This window comes from Zingiber officinale, chromosome 2A (genome assembly GCF_018446385.1).
Source record: "Zingiber officinale cultivar Zhangliang chromosome 2A, Zo_v1.1, whole genome shotgun sequence".
Classification (NCBI taxonomy): domain Eukaryota; kingdom Viridiplantae; phylum Streptophyta; class Magnoliopsida; order Zingiberales; family Zingiberaceae; genus Zingiber; species Zingiber officinale.
The window spans coordinates 118,527,988-118,549,595 of record NC_055988.1 but is presented as its reverse complement, the minus strand read 5'-3'; the positions used below and the strand labels follow the sequence as shown (position 1 = coordinate 118,549,595).

The following is a 21,608-nucleotide window of genomic DNA, read 5'->3' as shown; positions in this document are numbered from 1 at the left end:
TTTTGAGAAATATATTTTTTTTTGTCATTAGCATGTAGGTGAAAGGGGCAATACAATTACAGATGCTACATATGCAAAGAATAGAACATTGGTACCATAAACATTCTGGAATAAAGATCAAACAGCTCTGCTATTCTCTTAGAATCTATTATTTTATCAGTTTACAGGTACCACCAATACATTGCAATTTTTTCACACCTTTTAGTTTACTAAAGACAGAATAGTTAACAGCTTGTCTTACATTTTGCAATAGACTGATGCAGAGTCGATGAAAGAAGGTTTTGCCTTTGTAAATGTTATGATCGGTTAACTTTTGAAAATTCACAAGATTTTATGCCAATAAGAAATGTATTTAAGTTAGGGAATTTGTTTTTATTTATAAAACACACAATAGGTAATGGATTGTAAGATGCACTTATTCTACTATTGACTGATGTAGTTTCAATGGAAAGAAGCTTTTTCAAAATGTTGTGATTGATTAATGATTATCTTTTGAAAGTTCAAAGTATTCCCTTTCAGTTCCTGCACAATCTCCCAATTGCCATGTGCACTAAGACGAGCCAATTATTTGATTCTCACCGCTATCCAGACCAAAACCTTGAGTCAATAACAACACGGATTACAAGCCTTTAACACGTTCAACCACGTCAAAGCAAAAGCTCCTGTAAGTACCCAACATAAGAAGCAGGGATAGCATGCGTTTTGCTTGTAGCTGAAGAGTGTTGTGCCAGATCATCCTGAAGTCTTCCATTTTCTTATATTGAATTGGATTAGGAAACAAAAAGGAAAGGGTGTTCCCACCAATATTTCCTCAGATTTAAAGCTCATTGAACTACTATGCCCATATAAAATGTTATCAAAGAAGAACTTTTGCTACACAAAGGAAAACAACAAAATGGAAAGGCATTGGATGCACATTAGCTAATCTAGAATTCAAGAATACACACAAGCAAGTAAACGAGGAAAATACCTTTTCTCTATGCAACAAGAGCAAAAGAACCTCTTCCTACAGCTCAAACACCGGACCATGTTCACAACGTTCTTCTCCTTACAACTGTGGCGACCCTCTTCCCTCCCATTACCGAACCCCTTACACCAGGTATTTTCTAAAATCCAACAAAACCGAAGAAGAAAGGAAGAGCAGGAAAATGTGAGAGCCCGCCAGGAACACAATACACATAGTAGAGAATGGGCTTACAAAATTAGAAGGGAGATTAACCAAAAAGGTCAAACCTTTATTGCCGCAACGGGAATCGGCTCCGCGATCTTGGACCGAATACACCGCCTGGTGAACAAGCGGCCCTCCTCAAACCCTACCTTCCGATCTACTGAGCCGCCCTGCCCTCGTCACGACAGCCGCCAACGGGAGGCTCTGTCGCGATGGTCATCAATCCACTGGGAGGAACTCTCGTGGTCCCGGCCTCCCCCTCCCCACTCTCCTCCTCCCGCTTCACCCGCCGCTCGAGGGCAATTGACTCCGCCGAGCGTTCCGCCTGCTTAGCGCGCTTCCTCGACGGAGGCGCCGCAACACTTCGGTTGGATTTCCGGGCTGAGGCCTTGTTCTTTTCGATGTTGTCCTGTTCTGGATGTAGTTGTACTCCATGGCGCCCTTGTGCAGTGCCATTTGCGGCCGTCGCTGCGGCGGAAGCGGGAGTCGTCTCCGGGGGAGCCGTCTATGTCGTCGTAGAGGCTCCGAAGCCTCGCCCTTGGCGGCGGGATTGGAAACCAGTTCGAAAGGGGAGATCGCGGAGAGAGTAGCGAGCGAAGGCGCAGTTAATGAATGCTACTTTCTGGCTTTTTTCGGAACAGGATTCCTCCTACGTCTTTTAGACAAATTTCATCTTGCTCCCAGATTTATCTAATATTCACTACTTCCCAAAATTTTCAAAATATGTAAATCTAAAATCATATACATTAATATTGCTGTGAAAATTATAAAAATCAACATGGACCAAATTAAAAAATTCCCGTAGTCTTAATATTATGTCTTTTTTATTTATTTGCGAAATTAGAAAATACGAATCTGTCGGATATCGCCCGGTTGACCAGAGACGTGGCGCGCAGCTCCCGCCAGCCAATCACAACAAAATCCGTGCGCTCCGTGTGCATGAGCCGACTTAATTCGTGACCTGCTACCGATTGATCCAGGAAAGCATCACGTAATATTTTGGGAAATAATGAACAGTTATTTGGAAAGAAAACAATGTCGAAGAAAAATAGAAAATGTACCAAATATCAGTTAATTTTTTTAGCATATTGAAATGTCCTCAATTAGAAATTGTTGTGTAATCAGTTGCCAAATATGTACCGCTGTTCATTCAAGAAAAGGCATCCAATTTTTTCAAATGGACAAAATCTAGAACGTTAGTTGTTGTACTTTTGAATATATTGTAGAATTGGACAGTCCACTTTAATACTAGACCTAAGACCCTAATACTTTAATTATTTAAAAAAAAAACATGCAATTGCACAAAACAAATGGAAAAAAAAAAGCGTGAACGGCACCGATATTTGGGCGACCATCCACTTTGAAGACTAATGGGATCAAAAGCTTGAATAGTTGAATTATTTTAAAAAACATCAAGTTGCACAAAAACAAATGGAAAAAAAATGAACAATTTAACTGATGGCTACCAAAGGTCCAAATGAATTATTAAAATAAATCTAGTTACACACAAAAAGAAAAAAAATGTTACCGGTGTCGGTTATAGGGCAGAATGATTCATGTTGACTAAGTTGGACCGAAACCCAAATACTTGAATTATTGAAGAAAAAAAATACAGTTACACAAAAATAAACGAAAAATTAAAAAAACCATGAACGAAGGATTCGAACCTGCCAGGCACAGCCGACGTGATTTCTATTTTCTAGTCATGCCCGATGACCATTCCGACACATCCACGTCAATATAATTAATCACATTTAAGGGTGTTTGATTAATGGATTTGAAAAATGAGGAAATAGAATGATAGTAAAAAATAATGTTTAGATTATGAGTTTGAGAATGACATTTTGGGAATGATTACTAGATTTATGGAAATCAACCAAATCCATATAACTTGATGGGTTTCATTTTCATTTCTATTCTCATTCCACCCTATTATCAAACTCATACCCATAATCATTCCCATCATTTAACTAAACGGCCCCTTAGAGATTTACCAATGTTTAAAACTTTACTACCAAATTATTCAGACGTTTTCAAATTACTCGGGTAATCTTGTCCAAAATTGGTAAAGCTTAACTATCGGTGAGTTTGGCTAGAATTCTGATTAAGTTGTCCTGAACCAGAAGAGGAAGTGAGTTGTTTTCTTGTTTGACTGAATCATTGGACCTCTAAGAAAAAATCTGGAGCAAAAAGCTAAAGATGTAATAAAGTCTTCGATCAACAGTGCTAGCAAGGCTACTATAAGACAGGAGAAGGGAAATAGAGCATTAGAGGGATGACCAGGGGTGTCCCGACCTTCCACTCCGAGGCTCAAGTCTTCCACTTCGACGCTTAAGTCAGATTTTCGACGATCAAAATGAAGAAGATGAACAATGCTTAATCCTATTTGAAATTAGGGAAGATGGTGCGCTAGGTAGGTAGCTCTGTTGCTGACTGTGAAAAGATTCTGAACTTGAAGAAGATGGTGTCAAGCAATCCTCTTTGCGCACCCCACAGAGAGAGCAAACATGAACGTTAGAGTGAGAACCAGGGAGAGGGTCTCTGCGTAGATACTTAAGTCAGAACTGTAGCAAAATGGAGAAGAAGATGAATGGTAGAACAGTAGTATAGATGTGTGTGCGTATGTGCGCGTGTGAGCGTGAGCGTATCTGGCCAACGAAGAGGATCCCCTTTTTTATACAACCTCTCATAACCTCTGCAATAATGATGCGTCAAAAAATGTCTAGTGTTAGAATATGTTAGGTAAAGGAGGATGCACGACCACTCTCAGATGAAGGTTTTGTTGCGTGTATATGTTAAGATAGCAGAATATTCACTAGTGAGTAATTGTTATCCTATGATAAGTTCTTGTAATTCTCTGACACTGTTATCTCCTGAAGAGAATCCGACTGGCCCTGGGGCTAACTAACTGTATGCTGGGAGCCTTGTCCATAAAGAGTAAGGAGCTGAGACCCATAAGTTTGACCAGCTCTAGGCAAACCGATTGTATACTAGGAGTCTTGCTCCCTGAGAAGTGGGGAGTTGAGCCCCGTATGTCCGACTGGCTCTGGGCTGACTGGCTATATGCTGAGAGCCTTGTCTATGACGTGGGGAGCTGAGCCTAGAAGGTCTGGTTGGCTATGGGACCGACCGATTATATGTTTGGAGTCTTGCCTATGAAAAGTGGAGAGCTGAGTCCCGAAGGTCCGACCAACTTTGGGGCTGACCGACTGTATGCTGGGAGCCTTGCCCATGAAGAGTGGGGAGATGAACCCCGAAGGTCCGACCGACTCTAGGGCCGACTGGCTATATGTTGGGAGCCGTGCCCAAGAATTGGGGAGCTGAGCCCCAATGGTCCGACTGTTAGAGTGTATACTAAAAGCCTAGCTTTTGGTATAAACATTTATCTAGAAATAAGAATCACATTGGTCAAATGTCTACATTTATGATAAATGTAGTTGTTCAATTAATTTATATTGTAGATAACATGGTGTGTGGAGTCACACACAGAGGATCATGTTATCAGTACCTTATAAATTATAAACAGTAGTTCACGACCAAGATGGAAAGGAACAAACCATTGGAAGGTCGTAGTGTAATTAGGTATTAGTTTATCTTAACTATATAATTACACTAGTACACTTAGAGTGTATTGAGTAGGACCATTAGAAGCTGTTTCTTTTTATACTGACTTTATAAAGGAACAAAGACCTCAGTTATTATGGAAGTGTGTGTTCTTAATCCTAATATAATAACAAGCACATATATTTGATATTTATTTCTTTGATTTATCAATGGGTGAGATTTAGCTCGATAAATCAATAAGCCCGATAAGTTGGGAAATAATTTTCTTATAGTGTGTGTTGTTGATTATAGAAGGAAACTGTGTCCTAGTAATCTAGGTTGAGAATGACCCCAAGAGAAGCTCATAAGGATTGTCATGTTAAACCCTACAAGTGGACTTTGTCCAACATGACGATAAGGTTGAGTGGTACTACTCTTGGACTAAGATATTAATTAAGTGAGTTGTCAGTAACTCATTTAATTAGTGGGCATTCATTATCTTAAACACAGGGAGACTAACACACTCATAATAAGAAGGAGCCAAAATGTAATTTGGGATTGGTGCGGTAATTCAATAATAATCACTACAATAAAAATCCTCATAGACATCGGTGGAACAATAATAGTTTTAAGCAAAAACCGATGTCTTTGAGTATTTTACACCGGTTTTTACAAAAATCGGTGTCTATGAGCGCAGATTTTCGCTCATAGACATCGGTTTATTAGCCGATGTCTATGAGCGCCTTTTTTTCGTTAATAGATATCGATTTTAACAATGGTTTTTAAAACCTGGTGTCTATGATAAATAAAATAATTTAATTTTCCCACCAATACTTAGCCAAAATTTGCAACACTTCACTCTTCCCTGCAAACCTAAACCTATATCGCGCCGTCCACTGTATACCGTCGCGACACCACCACGACTTTCCTCCTAGCCGCTGGTCGTCCGACCATCTCTCTCAGCCTCATCTCCCTCTTCCCCTTCCTAGATCGACGCCCCTTCCTCTCTCGATCAGGATCAAGACACGACGCCCTTGCTTCTCCGTCCAACCACACCGCATCTCCTCCAACTCGAGAAGAGGAGGCCTTCTTCGCATTCCGGTCATTTTTAAGCCAAAAGCAGAGATTTCCTCCATGAGCGATGACCTTTCTGTAAGCAGAACCATTCCTTTTTTTTGTATTTTCTCAGATTTTCTCTGTGAGCCCTATCGGTTTCTTTGATCTCATGGAAGAAGCGGTGTAAAAGAAAGCATTTTCACCCAAATGTCGATCTTGAGCAGAGGAAGAGTAGTGTGCGTGTTGAGATCCAGGATGTTCCCTATCCCAATCCAAGGGATTTTTTTAGGTCATCTCGTGGATCATATTTCTGACGTTCGCCACACAACCGTGATGCTTGAGTCTTTTACAGTCTGGTTTTGCCCTTTTCTGATTCATACAAGGGAGAAATCGCATGCATGCCTGCGTTTACCTTTTTAATCCGATCTTTTCTCGATTGATGTCTTATGATGATCTGATCTTGACTTCATCAGCGCTTTTTCAAACACAGTGGAGGAGAAGGCTAAATGGCTCTTTGAGAAGCTGAAAGGTGAGGGATTCTATACCATTGCTTTGCCATCAATTTTCAACTTCCCTTGTTGCTGTAAGGCACCAAGATCTTTCTTCTTATTATTTTTTTGTAATTCTGATTCAGTACGAGATATGCTACAGATGCTCAATCCTTCACCTCTCACGTAACTTTCCTTGTCAACTTTTTTAGTGATTATCTAATACAAGGTAGAGTGCAGCTTTCTAAGCATATCTAGTTAACTAGACAGTTCAATAACAAATAACAAATAATTGTTTTCTGTTTTATGCTTTCATTTTTGATTCATGATATTAAATAAGTATATAATGACTGATTCTGGTGTCTGTGAACTGTCAAGCCACTACTTATCAGGAAAGGGAGTATCAAACCTTTCACATAGGCTAATGCACAGTTTAATACAGACATAGCTATTATAGATTAGGTTTGAATTCTCAAAGTTAAGCAGTGCAGAGAATATTTGCTAGTACCAGCACTTATCAGTACTTTAGAACATGGTTCATATTGCTAACCAAATAGATACTTCATACAAGAGCAAGAACAAGAACAATGTATCTAATATCTATAATGTCTTGTTGATTATGCGTGTAAAGTAAATCTTCTATTGATGATAGCCTAATGTGTTCAATTTACAGGTTGTTGCTCATCTTCTGAAACCACGTGGTTGGAAACCCCCTGTACGCAAGCAGTTCTTCTTAGATTGTAATGAGATCTCTGAGCTTTGTGATAGTGCTGAAAGAATATTCACTAGTGAGCCAACTGTTCTACAAATTAAAGCTCCTGTCAAAATCTTTGGTGATTTACATGGTCAGTTTGGGGATCTCATGCGCTTGTTTGATGAGTATGGTGCTCCTTCAACGGCAGGGGACATTTCGTAAGCACTTTCAACTTTCACTAATATTATCAAGCATGACTAGATTTCTACCATGTTTCCTCCATGATTTCCACCAGGTTTTCTTCATGTTTCAGTTAGCATAGAATTCTTATCTATATCCTTCCCTTACGCTCTTAACACCAGATATTTAAACGCTAGACTTAAGTTTGCTTTGATCTATTGCTTATGTTGCAGTGTGAAAGCAGTTACTGACTGCAAGTTTTTCCCAGATGATAATGTGCAGCTTTTTTTGACCTGTATTATTTTGGTTTGCACTTGTACTCTTATGACTTCAGTTATTCAGATCCTAGGTTTAAGTTTGCTTTGTCCTATTTGCATATATTGCAGCATGAAAATAGATGCTGATATACAGTTTTGGCTACACACTTGGGTGCATCTTTTTTTAAATCTGTAGTGTTAATTTTAGTTCATATTTTCCTTTATCTGCTTGTGACACTGTCTTATGTTTTTGCCACTTCCACTTATATTGATTATCTCTTTTTGGGTGATTACGTTGATCGTGGGCAACATAGCCTGGAAACTATTACTCTTCTCCTTGCATTGAAGGTATTACTTTTCCCTCAAGCTTGTCAATGTGATCAGTCTTATCCAAGCAAATATTTTTATGAAAATATTTAGGATCAAAGAATTCTTGAAGGTATTACTTTGCACTCTTCTTGTACAAGTTTATGTTTACAAATATGTTTTATCTTTAAACTTTTCAAAATTTTCTGAATCAATGTTACAGATTGAATATCCACATAATATACATTTAATTCATGGAAACCATGAGGCAACAGACATTAATGCTTTATTTGGGTTTCGTATCGAGTGCATCGAGAGAATGGTACCACTAATTTCTATTTGCTGTCATTATTTAGTTTATCAAGAAAAAAATATGTTCCATATTATTGTTTATTGTTTGGAAACAGGGAGAACAAGACGGAATCTGGGCATGACACCGTATTAACAGATTGTTTAATTGGTTGCCTTTAGCTGCTTTAATGGAGAAGAAAGTTATCTGCATGCATGGTGGTATTGGTCATTCCATAAATCATGTAGAGCAGATCGAAAACGTTCAACGACCTATCACAATGGAAACTGGCGCAATAGTTCTTATGGATCTGCTATGGTCATACAAATAAATAACTAAAAAGAAATACCATATTTTTGTGAATAACTATTTCATGTTTCTTATTGTCACGCCCCAGAGGAGTCCCTGTCCGAGAAAATTTCGGCAGCATCTCCCCTGTACGGTGGACAATCTGAAACTTTTCTACATCTCACAAATACCTCAGCCACAGGCGGCTGGAATAATAACAACAAAATAAAACATCACCACGCAGTTATATATAATCAAACAAAGTAGTAATACTCTGACTCAAAAACCACCCTACTCAACTACACTCGTAAAGCTCAAAACCTCTTCTGCCGTCCCGGCAGGCCCGTAGTAAAAAAAACACATCGAATAAAAATCCATCATCATCACAAAAATCCATACAACAACCAAGTATCCAAACAAACCAAGTCCACACATAATCAATAAATGCAAAACAAAACTAAACGATATATAAACCATCGAGGTCTGCAGAGATCTAGCACTACGTGCTGTGGGGACTAGTGACTGGAACTCCCTCCCGACAGCATCAACCTGAAAATAACAACAATGGAGGCGGGGTGAGTCCAACACTCAGCAGGTACAATTGATATGCAAAGTAAAGAAATAACACCTACCACTAATCATGCGTACAGTCTCCTGATAAAAATAAAGGTAAATGCAAACCGAAGAAGATAGGAGAGAATCTGTACTAACCAGGACCTGAGTATAAGGACAAACAGTCCGAAAGGTATAGAAGACCTGTATGCATGTCAAACATAGGTATCCAAACAATATGCAGCATATAAATGCAACAATCACAATCACAAACAATAAATGCATCATGCATATGATGCCAATGTCATGGTCACCCCTGACGCCAGTCAGCCAACTCACAACATAAGTGGGACCAAGTGGGTAGGGCTGTGACGACCGTGCACTCAGCAACACTACTCCTGATGAGTGATCGAGTGGACGGGATGCTGTCGGAGTACATACGTACTCTTACCCCAAATCATAAATGGGGGAGCGCAATGCTCTCATCTCCCGGTACACTATGACGGGGAGGAATCTCTAACGTGCTACACGCTGCGTCACACTACCCCTGAGCGGATCAACGGAGCACCGGAAGAGTCAAACTGACGTGCTACCACGCTGTGTCACACTACCCATGAGCGTCACAACGGAGCACCGAACAGTGATGAAAACTGGCAAAGTGCTCGACAATAATGGAGCAATCTATCGCACAGCATGCGATCATGCAAATGGTGCATGTCACTAAACATGGTAATATACTAAATCAACCTCTGGGCATACAACAATGGGCACCATAGTGAATAAATCATATCAAGATATATTGATCAATAAAGTATCAAACCTAGGTCCTGAACATGTGAAACATGGTTATATCACTACCCATGAGCATGATAGATCAGGTACAAGATCAATACGAGATGCAAACAAACAATCAATCAAACAGGTAACATGTATTGGGCAGTGATTAACCGAAACAAATAGGAAACACAATTAATGCAACATATTATTTTCATTACTAAGCATATCAAAGACAATAAGTCAAAAGTACCGGCCTCCGATAATAGAAAGGTCCAAGTCTGAATCCGAGATACTCGTCTCGCGTCAAAGTCCTGTGTCAAACAATAAATCTTTTTATTTAGCTACATTTCACATAAATAGCTAAATACAACCTCTAACCCTAAAATTTGGGTAAAACCCTAATCAAAAATATAACTCAAGTTAACTAGGGTTAGTTTTATTTAACCTTAACCCTTCCACTATTCAGTTTCAATTGAAACCTACACATGAATCCAAATTAACATATAATGCTAACACAACTAGAAATCCTCTACAACGAAGTCCAAAAATCCTAATTCTTACCTCAAACTCACAGCCTGTTGTTTCTTGATCCACAGTCACAGGGAGTGTTGCTGTTGACAACTAGGTAGGCTGGCACAAGATGGAAATGGCTGATCAACAACACAATTAACCCTAAAACGCAAACAACAATTTAATCTTTTAATCCACCACTTCTGCCATACACTTACCCTTGTATATCGCTGACTTCCCTACTGGATCAGTGTTGCTAGCCAGAATTCTTCACAACACAGTTTCCCTCTCCCTCACAACTCCCAACCATGGCTAGAAACAGAACCAAGAAGAGGATCAAGATCAAACATAGATATCAAACCCAACTACAATTTGGTATATCACTTACCTCCGAAATTTGGCTAGGGCACAGTTTCTTGTGCAAAGACAAAGGCTCGGGTGCAGAAAAGAAGAAGATGAAAATCATCGGCTGGAGACTAGGGCACGTAAGCAAGAAATCTCCAGCGATGGTCGGCTGTGCTCGGATGTCGCTGAAGAGATGGGTGTCGCGACTGAGGCTAGGGCACCGGCGGCGGGCCGGCGCTAGAGTAGAGCCCCTGGGGTGTCGGCGCCGTCGGGTGTGGTTCCGCAGTGGACGGCAACAACACAGCCTCGGCAGAGGAAGAAATCGCCGTCGCTCGGCGAGGAGGAAGTAAAAAGGGGGGGGGGGTCTCGGCTCGGGAAGGAGAAGAGAAGGAGGAAAATCGCTCGGCTTTTGTACCGAAGGGTGAAAAAACTGCTTCGACGCCGGTTAGGGCACGGCCACGCGGGGAAAGAAGACTCGGGCAAAAGCTTCGGCAGGGAATGAGGGAAACGACGAGGAAAGAAAATAAAAAGAAAAAGAAAAGAAAAAGGAATTTAAGAAATAAACTTTCCCTCGCTTAAATGGGTAGCCTAAATAGGCTTTCTCCGGCCCCGTTATCATCCCCGTTAACTCGTCCATACGAGCTCCGTAAAATTCTCGAAAAATGTCCAAAAATTCCGAAAAATTCCCTTATTCATAATTCGCCTATTTCCGGTATTTTACATTCTCCCCCACTAATAAAAATTTGGTCCCCAAATTTCGTTATCTACCATCAGCAAGTACTAACAACAGATATAAAGTATAAATGCTGAACGGTAAACTAAATCACATAACTCAAGTGAAAAGATGGGGATATCAAGCTCGGATAGTGTCCTCGAGCTCCCAAGTAGCCTCCTCGTCTGAATGATGCTGCCATCCGACTTTAACCAGCCGGATAGTCTTGTTCCGCAACTGACGCTCTTTCCGGTCGAGTATCCGTACCGGAACCTCCTCATATGTAATGTCAGGCTGAACTGGAACTGGAATATCTGCCAGCACATGTGTCGGGTCGGGCACGTATCTCCTCAGCATCGATACGTGAAATACATCGTGCACGCCTGACAGGGACGGTGGTAGTGCCAGCCGGTAAGCTACTGCTCCGATCCTCTCCAATATCTCGAAAGGGCCAATGTACCGCGGAGCTAGCTTACCTCTGAGGCCAAATCTCTTCACCCCTTTCGTGGGTGAAACTCGCAAAAATACATGGTCGCCCACAGAGAACTCTAGTGGTCTACGTCTCCGATCAGCGTAACTCTTCTGGCGGTCTTGCGCCTCTGACATCCTCCGTCTGATAGTACGGACCAACTCTGCATCCTGCTGAACTCTATGAGGTCCCAACAGCTGGGCCTCTCCAACCTCATCCCAGAGGACGGGTGTCCGACAAGGTCTACCGTACAACGCCTCAAACGGAGCCATCTGGATAGCCGAATGAAAGCTATTGTTGTAGGCAAACTCTACCAACGGCAGATGGTCCTCCCAGCTGCCTCCGAAATCCATAACACATGATCTCAGCAGGTCCTCTAACGTCTGAATGGTCTGCTCTGACTGTCCATCTGTTTGTGGATGGAAAGCTGTACTGAAACGGAGTTGTGTACCCAAGGCCTGCTACAGACTCTGCCAGAACCGAGACGTAAATCGTGGATCTCTATCCGAAATGATACTCAACGGAACACCATGTAGTCTGATGATCTCCTGGTAATACAGATCTGCCAATCGATTCAAGGAATCAGTCCTCCGGATCGCTAAGAAGTGCGCTGATTTGGTTAATCGATCAACGATTACCCAAATCGCGTCATGACCTCGTCGTGTCCTCAGCAACCCTACCACAAAGTCCATGGTAATGTGATCCCACTTCCACTCAGGAATAGGAATCACAAGTAGTCCCGCAGTCTCGTGTTCACCTTCACCCGATGCAAGACATCTAGCTACGAACCGCTGATGTCTTTCTTCATGCTGCTCCACCAAGAGGGAACGCCTCAAGTCTCGATACATACGGGTCCCGCTGGATGGATGGATCGTAAATCGAGAGTGATGAGCTTCCCTGTAAGACCGGATGAGACCGAGGTACGCATAATCGCCTAAGTATATAACACCTCCTCGTCTCGTGTGAACTCGGTCCGCTGCCCGGAAGCTATCCGATCGCTAATGAACGCAATGCCGATCACCACTGGGCCTCACGGATCCTCGTCCGATCGACGATCGAGCAACCATGGTAACAAGAATACCTTGCTCGGTCCTCGCCTCCGTGTCTAACTCAAAAACTCAATCAACCAGAATCAAACCGTGGCAAGCTAAAGTCCTCTCGACTTCTCGAAAGATCGGCAACCACATTAGCTTTTCCCGTGGTAGCTAATGGTACAATCGTAGTCCTTCAGAACTCCATCCATCTCCTCCGTCGGAGATTAAGCTCCTTCGGAGTGAAAATGTATTTGAGACTCTTATGATCGTGAGAATCTCAAATGTGATACCATATAAATGATGACGCCAAAGCTTCAGAGCAAAGATGATGGCGGCTAACTCCAAGTCATGAATCGGTAGTTCTTCTCATGCTCCTTCACCGACGAGAAGCATAAGAGACTACTCTGGCGTGCTGCATCAAAACAGCGCCCAAACGCTTCGGTGTAGAGTACAAAACCGTCATCTCCGTAGGTAAAACCAAAATCGGAGCCGACACTAATCTCCGCTCAGCTCCCGAAAGCTGGTCTCGCAATCCTGACCACATGAACTTCACGCCTTTCCGGTAAGGCAGCGGCATAGTAATACGTGAAAAACCCTCGACAAAACGTCGGTAATATCCGCCAATCCCAAAAACTGGGATCTCCTGAATCGACTTCGGCTGCTCCCAACCGGTGATGCCTCGATCTTCGAGGATCAACTGAAATAGAAACCACGTGTCCCGTAAAACCAACCGAGGATAGCGAATGCACACTTGTCAACTTCACAGACTGGTGATGTCGTCAAGAATCTCCAAGACTGTGCGAAGATGCTGTGCATGCTCCTCCTCGGAACGAGAGTAGACCAATATGTCATCAATGAAAACGATAACAAACTGATCCAGATACTCCAGAAAGATGCGGTTCATCAAATCCATAAACACCGCTGGAGCATTGGTAAGCCCAAATGGCATTACCAAAAACTCATAATGACCGTATCTGGTACGGAAAGCTGTCTTCTGGACATCAGAATCTCTGACTCTCAACTGATGATATCCGGATCGCAGATCAATCTTAGAATACACTGATGTACCTCTGAGCTGATCAAACAAATCCTCGATCCGTGGTAATGGATATTTATTTCTGATGGTCACTGCATTCAGCTGCCTGTAGTCAATACACAACCTCATAGTACCATCCTTTTTCTTGACAAACAGAACTGGAGAACCCCATGGTGAAACACTAGGGCGAATAAATCCCCTGTCTAAAAGCTCCTGGAGTTGAACCTTCAGCTCGTTCAACTCTTTTGGTGCCATACGATACGGAGCTTTCGATGTCAGCGCGGTTCATCAGCTCAATAGCGAACTCCACTTGCCTTCCGGGAGGCAAACCGCAGCTCCTCCGAAATACATCCGGTACTCCGACTACAGAACCTCGAGAGTCTGCGAACTACTACCGTCCTCGATCGATCAACGATAACAGAAACCATGACGTAGTGAGACAAGTCACCTGCGAATCGCCGAAATAATCGAGATACCGTCGCCTCTGACGGTGAAACTCCATGAGGGTTGGTTCGAGGTCGGAAGGTGACCACCCTCGTCGGCAATCAACGGTAGCATGATAAACTGACGCCAATCCATGCCAAGTATGACATCAAACTCGACCATCTCCAATACTAGAAGATCTACTGTAAGTATCATGTTGCCAAAGTCTAACGGGCAACCTCGATCTCCGGTGACTTCTAAAGTATCACCGGACGAGTCAAATGCTGGGGTCTGCAAGTGGGTAATCTACCAATCTCCCGCATAAAGGTACGGATATAAAAGAGTGCGAACTACCAGTATCAATCAAAATATCAGCGAAAATGCATAAATGGAAATCATACTGTGGAAAACGGATCCGTCGGCCATTGCGCATCCTCCCCGGTAATCGCATGAACTCGCCCGCCTCGGCGGAGGAGGAGGAGGTACGCCGGCCGCGATCGCGTAAGCTCGCCATCGAGGCGCCGCGACTATGTGCGATAAGACCGAGAGGATGGGGGCGACATCGGTGGGACCGAGTCTGCACGCCCGAGTCGGATAATAAGGTCCGAATAGAACTGCGGGGTGCTATGGAAGCACCGAGTACTCGTCCAAGCATGCCAAATGCCGCTGCTGCCGCTGACGCTGTGAGGGTGTGAACCTCCGCCCTCCTCGTCGAGACACTAACTAACTAGACTGCCCTTCGCCCCCTCGCCGGTGTGCCGAGCCTTCACCGACAATCTCGGCTGTGCCAGGCGGTTGCAATAAAGCAACCGACTGCTCCAGAGTGTCAAGTGATGTGGTCTCGAACCACATCGAAACTCAGATATCATCGGTGGACTGCTTCCGATCTCGCCGAGGAGACCGGAACGCCCCGAGGAAGATCGTCCCGACTTCGAGGCCTACGAGAAACCCGGAAGAACTCGACCGATCGTCGCGACTACTCGATCGTCCCGCGTGTTCACTGGACACCTCGATGTCGACCCGCATGCTTTCTTTTCCTATCCGGATATCTGTCTGCCGAGCTAACTCTATCATCAAAGCTCGATTCAATGCATCGAGTAAGATGTAATCCCTAATCCAAAAAAGTCGTATATGCAGATAACCATCCAATCCTGTATAAACTGCATCATGCGAGTTACGTCCTCCGCAACTAACTCGGACAAAACCGAGCCAACCGGAGGAATTGATATACTCGGTCATCGAGCGATTATTCTCGGACTCATAAAACTCGTGAGCCATCCGATAGGACGGTGGAAAGAAATGGCTCTCAAAAGCCTCTCGAACCTGGTCCATGTGACGTTGCGCTCACCAATGCTGAGTAACCCACATGCATTAGCTTCATCCCGTAAATGGTAAGCAGCCAGCTTTCTCCCACTCTGAGCAAGCCATATAGAAGAAAGTCGCTCCATAGTCTCTATCCATGACAGAGCCATACTGATCGAGATCTCCGCGGAAAAGAGTGAAACGAGTCTTCATCGACTCACCAGGTCGGAATCCTAGCTCGGCAATGACAATATCGGTGGTCGGGACTACTGCAGAATCGGAAACACCGAGCCGATACTAGGTGGTACCACGGAATAAACCGGAGGAGGAACTCCCGGTCTGCTGTATATACCAGAGCATAAGCCGTCGGTGGTACTGCCTGGGGAACAAAAGTGGTGGCGGTTGGAGGGTAGGTAATGGTACCGGATATGGTGCACTGCCATCAGAGGCACGGGGCACAAAGCACTGGTGTCGGGTACACCGTGAGGTCCGTGGCGGTGGTGCCGAGTACGCCGAGGTCGCCTGAGCAAATGTCGATGCACGCCAAGGGTACACTGATGGTAGTAAATACGGTGAGGAGTGGATACCGTCGGTGTGGCCAAAGTAGGTATCTCTCAGAGCTATCGGGTTGAGAGCCCGATGCTCAGATCTGAGTCCGCCATCGATCGACGGGGCTCACTAACAATGGGCATCTCTGGTATATCCAGAGATCCCGTGGTCCTCGCACGTGGTCGTCCAGCACAACGTCTCACAGCAATACGAGTAGATCTTCTCATATCTGTTAAATTAAATTACAAATATCAATACCAATATAACAAACATAAAATAACAACATACCTAATTGCCGTCTGGAGATGTTCCGTCGCTGTCCAGTCCCCAATTTAACCTCAAAATTCCGAACGTACGTATCGCCGGAAATCCAAATAAATCCGAAACAGAAATCCGAAACATAACCATATCGAAAATCCGATAATGCCCAGTTTGACTCGCAAACCTGGCTAACCCAAATATCCAGAATACCAACAACAGGTATCCAATAAATCTACAGAACACCAAAAGCAGGTATCATAAACCGCTCTGATACTAAATAAATTGGTATCAGATAAATCCCGAAAATCCAAAATACGAAACAAAAGATCGTAAAACCTGTGCTCTGATGCCACTAAATTGTCACGCCCCAAAGGAGTCCCTGTTCGAGAAAATTTCGGCAGCATCTCCCCTGTACGGTGGACAATCTGAAATTTTTCTACATCTCACAAATACCTCAGCCACAGGCGGCTGGAATAATAACAACAAAATAAAACATCACCACGCAGTTATATATAATCAAACAAAGTAGTAATACTCTGACTCAAAAACCACCCTACTCAACTACACTCGTAAAGCTCAAAACCGATTTTTCTTACCTCTAGGCACGTAGTAAAAAAACACATCGAATAAAAATCCATCATCATCACAAAATCCATACAACAACCAAGTATCCAAACAAACCAAGTCCACACATAATCAATAAATGCAAAACAAAACTAAACGATATATAAACCATCGAGGTTGCAGAGATCTAGCACTACGTGCAGTGGGTAGCGACTGGAACTCCTCTCGACAGCATCAACCCGAAAATAACAACAATGGAGGCGGGTGAGTCCAACACTCAGAGTACAATTGATATGCAAAGTAAAGAAATAACACCTAGCACTAATCATGCATACCTCCTAATAAAAATAAAGGTAAATGCAAACCAAGAAGACAGAGAGAATCAGACTAACCAGACACGAGTATAAGGACAACAGACCAAAGGTATAGAAGACCCATGCATGTCAAACATAGGTATCCAAACAATATCGCATATAAATGCAACAATCACAATCACAAACAATAAATGCATCATGCATATGATGCCAATGTCATGGTCACCCCGGAAACCAACTCACAACATAAGTGGGACCAAGTGGGTAGGGTTATGACGACGCACTCAGCAACACTACTCGATGAGAGATTGAGTGGACGTCGGAGTACACTATCCTTCTTACCCCAAATCATAAATGGGGGAGCGCAATGCTCTCATCTCCCGGTACACTATGACGGGGAGGAATCTCTAACGTGCTACACGCTGCGTCACACTACCCCTGAGCGGATCAACAGAGCACCGGAAGAGTCAAACTGACGTGCTACCACGCTGTGTCACGCTACCCATGAGCGTCACAACGGAGCACCGAACAGTGATGAAAACTGGCAAAGTGCTCGACAATAATGAAGCAATCTATCGCACAGCATGCGATCATACAAATGGTGCATGTCACTAAACATGGTAATATACTAAACCAACCTCTGGGCATACAACAATGGGCACCATAGTGAATAAATCATATCAAGATATACTGATCAATAAAGTATCAAACCTAGGTCCTGAACATGTGAAACATGGTTATATCACTACCCATGAGCATGATAGATCATGTACAAGATCAATACGAGATGCAAACAAACAATCAATCAAACAGGTAACATGTATTGGGCAGTGATTAATCGAAACAAATAGGAAACACAATTAATGCAACATATTATTTTCATTACTAAGCATATCAAAGACAATAAGTCAAAAGTACCCGCCTCCGATAATAGAAAGGTCCAAGTCTGATTCCGAGATACTCGTCTCGCGTCAAAGTCCTGTGTCAAACAATAAATCTTTTTATTTAGCTACATTTCACATAAATAGCTAAATACAACCTCTAACCCTAAAATTTGGGTAAAACCCTAATAAAAAATATAACTCAAGTTAACTAGGGTTAGTTTTATTTAACCTTAACCCTTCCACTATTCAGTTTCAATTGAAACCTACACATGAATCCAAATTAACATATAATGCTAACACAACTAGAAATCCTCTACAACGAAGTCCAAAAATCCTAATTCTTACCTCAAACTCACAGCCTGTTGTTTCTTAATCCACAGTCACAGGGAGTGTTGCTGTTGACAACTAGGTAGGCTGGCACAAGATGGAAATGGCTGATCAACAACACAATTAACCCTAAAACGCAAACAACAATTTAATCTTTTAATCCACCACTTCTGCCATACACTTACCCTTGTATATCGCTGACTTCCCTACTGGATTAGTGTTGCTGGCCAGAATTCTTCACAACACAGTTTCCCTCTCCCTCACAACTCCCAACCGTGGCTAGAAACAGAACCAAGAAGAGGATCAAGATCAAACATAGATATCAAACCCAACTACAATTTGGTATATCACTTACCCCGAAATTTGGCTAGGGCACAGTTTCTTGTGCAAAGACAAAGGCTCGGGTGCAGAAAAGAAGAAGATGAAAATCATCGGCTGGAGACTAGGGCACGTAAGCAAGAAATCTCCAGCGATGGTCGGCTGTGCTCGGATGTCGCTGAAGAGATGGGTGTCGCGACTGAGGCTAGGGCACCGGCGGTGGGCCGGCGCTAGAGTAGAGCTCCTGGGGTGTCGGCGCCGTCGGGTGTGGTTCCGCAGTGGACGGCAATAACACAGCCTCGGCAGAGGAAGAAATCGCCGTCGCTCGGCGAGGAGGAAGTAAAAAGGGGGGGGTCTCGGCTCGGGAAGGAGAAGAGAAGGAGGAAAATCGCTCGGCTTTTGTACCGAAGGGGGAAAAAACCGCCGTGACGCCGGTTAGGGCACGACCACGCGGGGAAAGAAGACTCGGGCAAAAGCTTCGGCAGGGAATGAGGGAAACGGCGAGGAAAGAAAATAAAAAGAAAAAGAAAAGAAAAAGGAATTTAAGAAATAAACTTTCCCTCGCTTAAATGGGTAGCCTAAATAGGCTTTCTCCGGCCCCGTTATCATCCCCGTTAACTCGTCCATACGAGCTCCGTAAAATTCTCGAAAAATGTCCAAAAATTTCGGAAAATTCCCTTATTCATAATTCGCCTATTTCCGGTATTTTACACTTATTCATCCAGGTCTGATCCAACAGAGAACGACAGTGTTGAGGGGTTAAGACCAAATGTCAGGGGGCCTGGCTTGGTTACTTTTGGGGTGAGTGATTATATGTTTGGCTCGGACAATTTTCTACTCAATTCCTATACAATGGTTTCAAATTTTTGATCTTTTGATGTGATAACCTGACCGAGTTAGTTATTGAGTTCTGCAATAATAATGACCTCCAGTTGATAGTAAGGGCACATGAGTGTGTCATGGATGGTTTTGAACGATTTGCTCAGGGTCATTTAATCACTCTTTTCTCTGCAACTAACTATTGTGGTGAGGATCCATAGCTTTGCTCAGTCTATTGTTTGTCTATTAATTCTCCTAATTTTCTTTCAATCCATATATCCAGGAACAACAAATAACACGGGGGCAATTTTGGTTTTGGGACGAGATCTTGTGGTTGTCCCAAAGCTAATTCATCCCTTACCTCCTGCCTTCCATTCTCCTGAAACATCACCGGAACGTCATATTGAGGATACATGGATGCAAGTATTGCTGCATTAACTCTTTTGATGTTTGCACTTTATTGTTGCATTTATCTGCATTCTTTATGACTTGGAAACAAAATTGTTTATCTCCTCAGGAAATTAATGCCAACAGACCAGCCACGCCTACCCGAGGCAGACCTCAAGTGGCAAATGATCGAGGTTCTCTAGCCTGGATATAGAAATCATCCCAAATATGGTATACTAATTCCCCTCCTGTGAACTGAGGTTCCTGGTGGTTCAGCTGTTGGACCTACTCTTTTGAACAAGAAGCTGGGTTTATAAACTGGCCATCAAAATTTGTAAAGCTCTTAGATATTTCAACATGTAAAGTTGATTGAAAGTTGCTCACTAATAGTGTTTTTGTGGTAGTTATTCTTTCCTTGTCGAGACAAACCGAGGTTAACAATTATTATGAGCCATGTATAATAACAATCTTTTTTCTTATTGCAGTTCCGTCGCTATAATTTCTTTGGTGATTTTGTGTACAAGATAAGTTTTGAGTGTAACGTGTAATTGATAAGGAATGGGTGTTTGAGCTCTGCAAATTTAAAATGTCAAGGGAAAAAACAACCAACATGAGTAGTTGTCAAGGTATATTTATATTACATCGGTTTTCACCGTTGATGAAACAATGTCGTTAAGTGATACTACATCGGTTTATAACTGATTCAAAAACCGATGTCGTTAAGTGATACTACACCGGTTTTAACCCGATGTCTAAAATGGCAGACCTTTTATATCGCCTTTATAGACATCGGTCGAAAATATAATAGACATCGGTGGAAAACCGATGTCTATGAGGGTTTTTGTTGTAGTGAATTCTTTAGTGGAATGAATTATTATTGATGGAATTAAGTTGTGTGTTCGGGGCGAACACAGGAAGCTTAATTTCATCGGGAGATCAAAACCAATTCCTCCTCTCGGTCCCTATTGTAGCCTCTTGTATATAGAGATTTATACACACCACATACACACCTTCTTACCCAACCTATAGGGGCTGGCCGAGCCAAGCTTGAAGCTTAAGCTTAGGGTCGACCAAGCCTAAAGGTTGAGCCTTAAGGTGGCCGACCAATTGCTTGGAGCCCAAGCTTAGGTGGTCGGCCACATCATATTAAAAAATATTTTATTTATAAATTTTTTCTTATGTGGATTCCATGGTTTTAAAAGAGAGTTTAAAATTTAAATCTTTCCTTTTATAACGTTCTACAAAAGATTAAGAAAAGATTTGAAATCTTTCCTTATTTGTAGATTGAAAGGTGGATTTTAATTTTAAAGAAACTTTCTTTTTTTAACCATATTCATGATTTAAAAGAGAGTTTAAAAATTAAATATTCTCTTTTATAAGTTTCTACAAAAGATTAAGAAAAGATTTGATATCTTTCCTTATTTGAAAATTGAAAGAGATTTTAATTTTTAGAGATAACTTTCTTTTTATCCACATGTTTAAAAGAAAGTTTTAATTTATAAAATTTCCTTTTTATAATCCACCATGAAGGAAAAATTATTGGAGAAATTTTTTATAAATTTTCGGAAACAAATTATGAAGTTTTAATTCTTGTGTTAATTAAAACTCTCCTTGTTTTGTTTTTTAAAAGTGGCCGGCCATTACAAATTGAGAAGAGAAAATTGTTTTTAATTAAATACATTTTTCTTTTCATGGCAAAAGAATTAAGGAAGTTTTTATTAAAATTTCCTTATTTGCCAAGACCAAGGATTATAAA

At 42.3% G+C, this 21,608-nt stretch overlaps 1 long non-coding RNA gene and 1 pseudogene across 1 annotated transcript; one reads left to right on the top strand and one right to left on the bottom strand.

Moving 5' to 3' along the window:
• Nucleotides 1-698: 698 nt before the first annotated feature.
• Nucleotides 699-1,741, bottom strand: LOC122042078. Its single transcript, XR_006129148.1, has 3 exons — nt 1,234-1,741; nt 971-1,106; nt 699-873 (listed from the first exon to the last, which is right to left on the bottom strand). It is a non-coding gene; the product is annotated as an uncharacterized LOC122042078 (long non-coding RNA).
• A 5,046-nt stretch (nt 1,742-6,787) lies between these two features.
• Nucleotides 6,788-20,228, top strand: LOC122043933 (annotated as a pseudogene).
• Nucleotides 20,229-21,608: the final 1,380 nt, after the last annotated feature.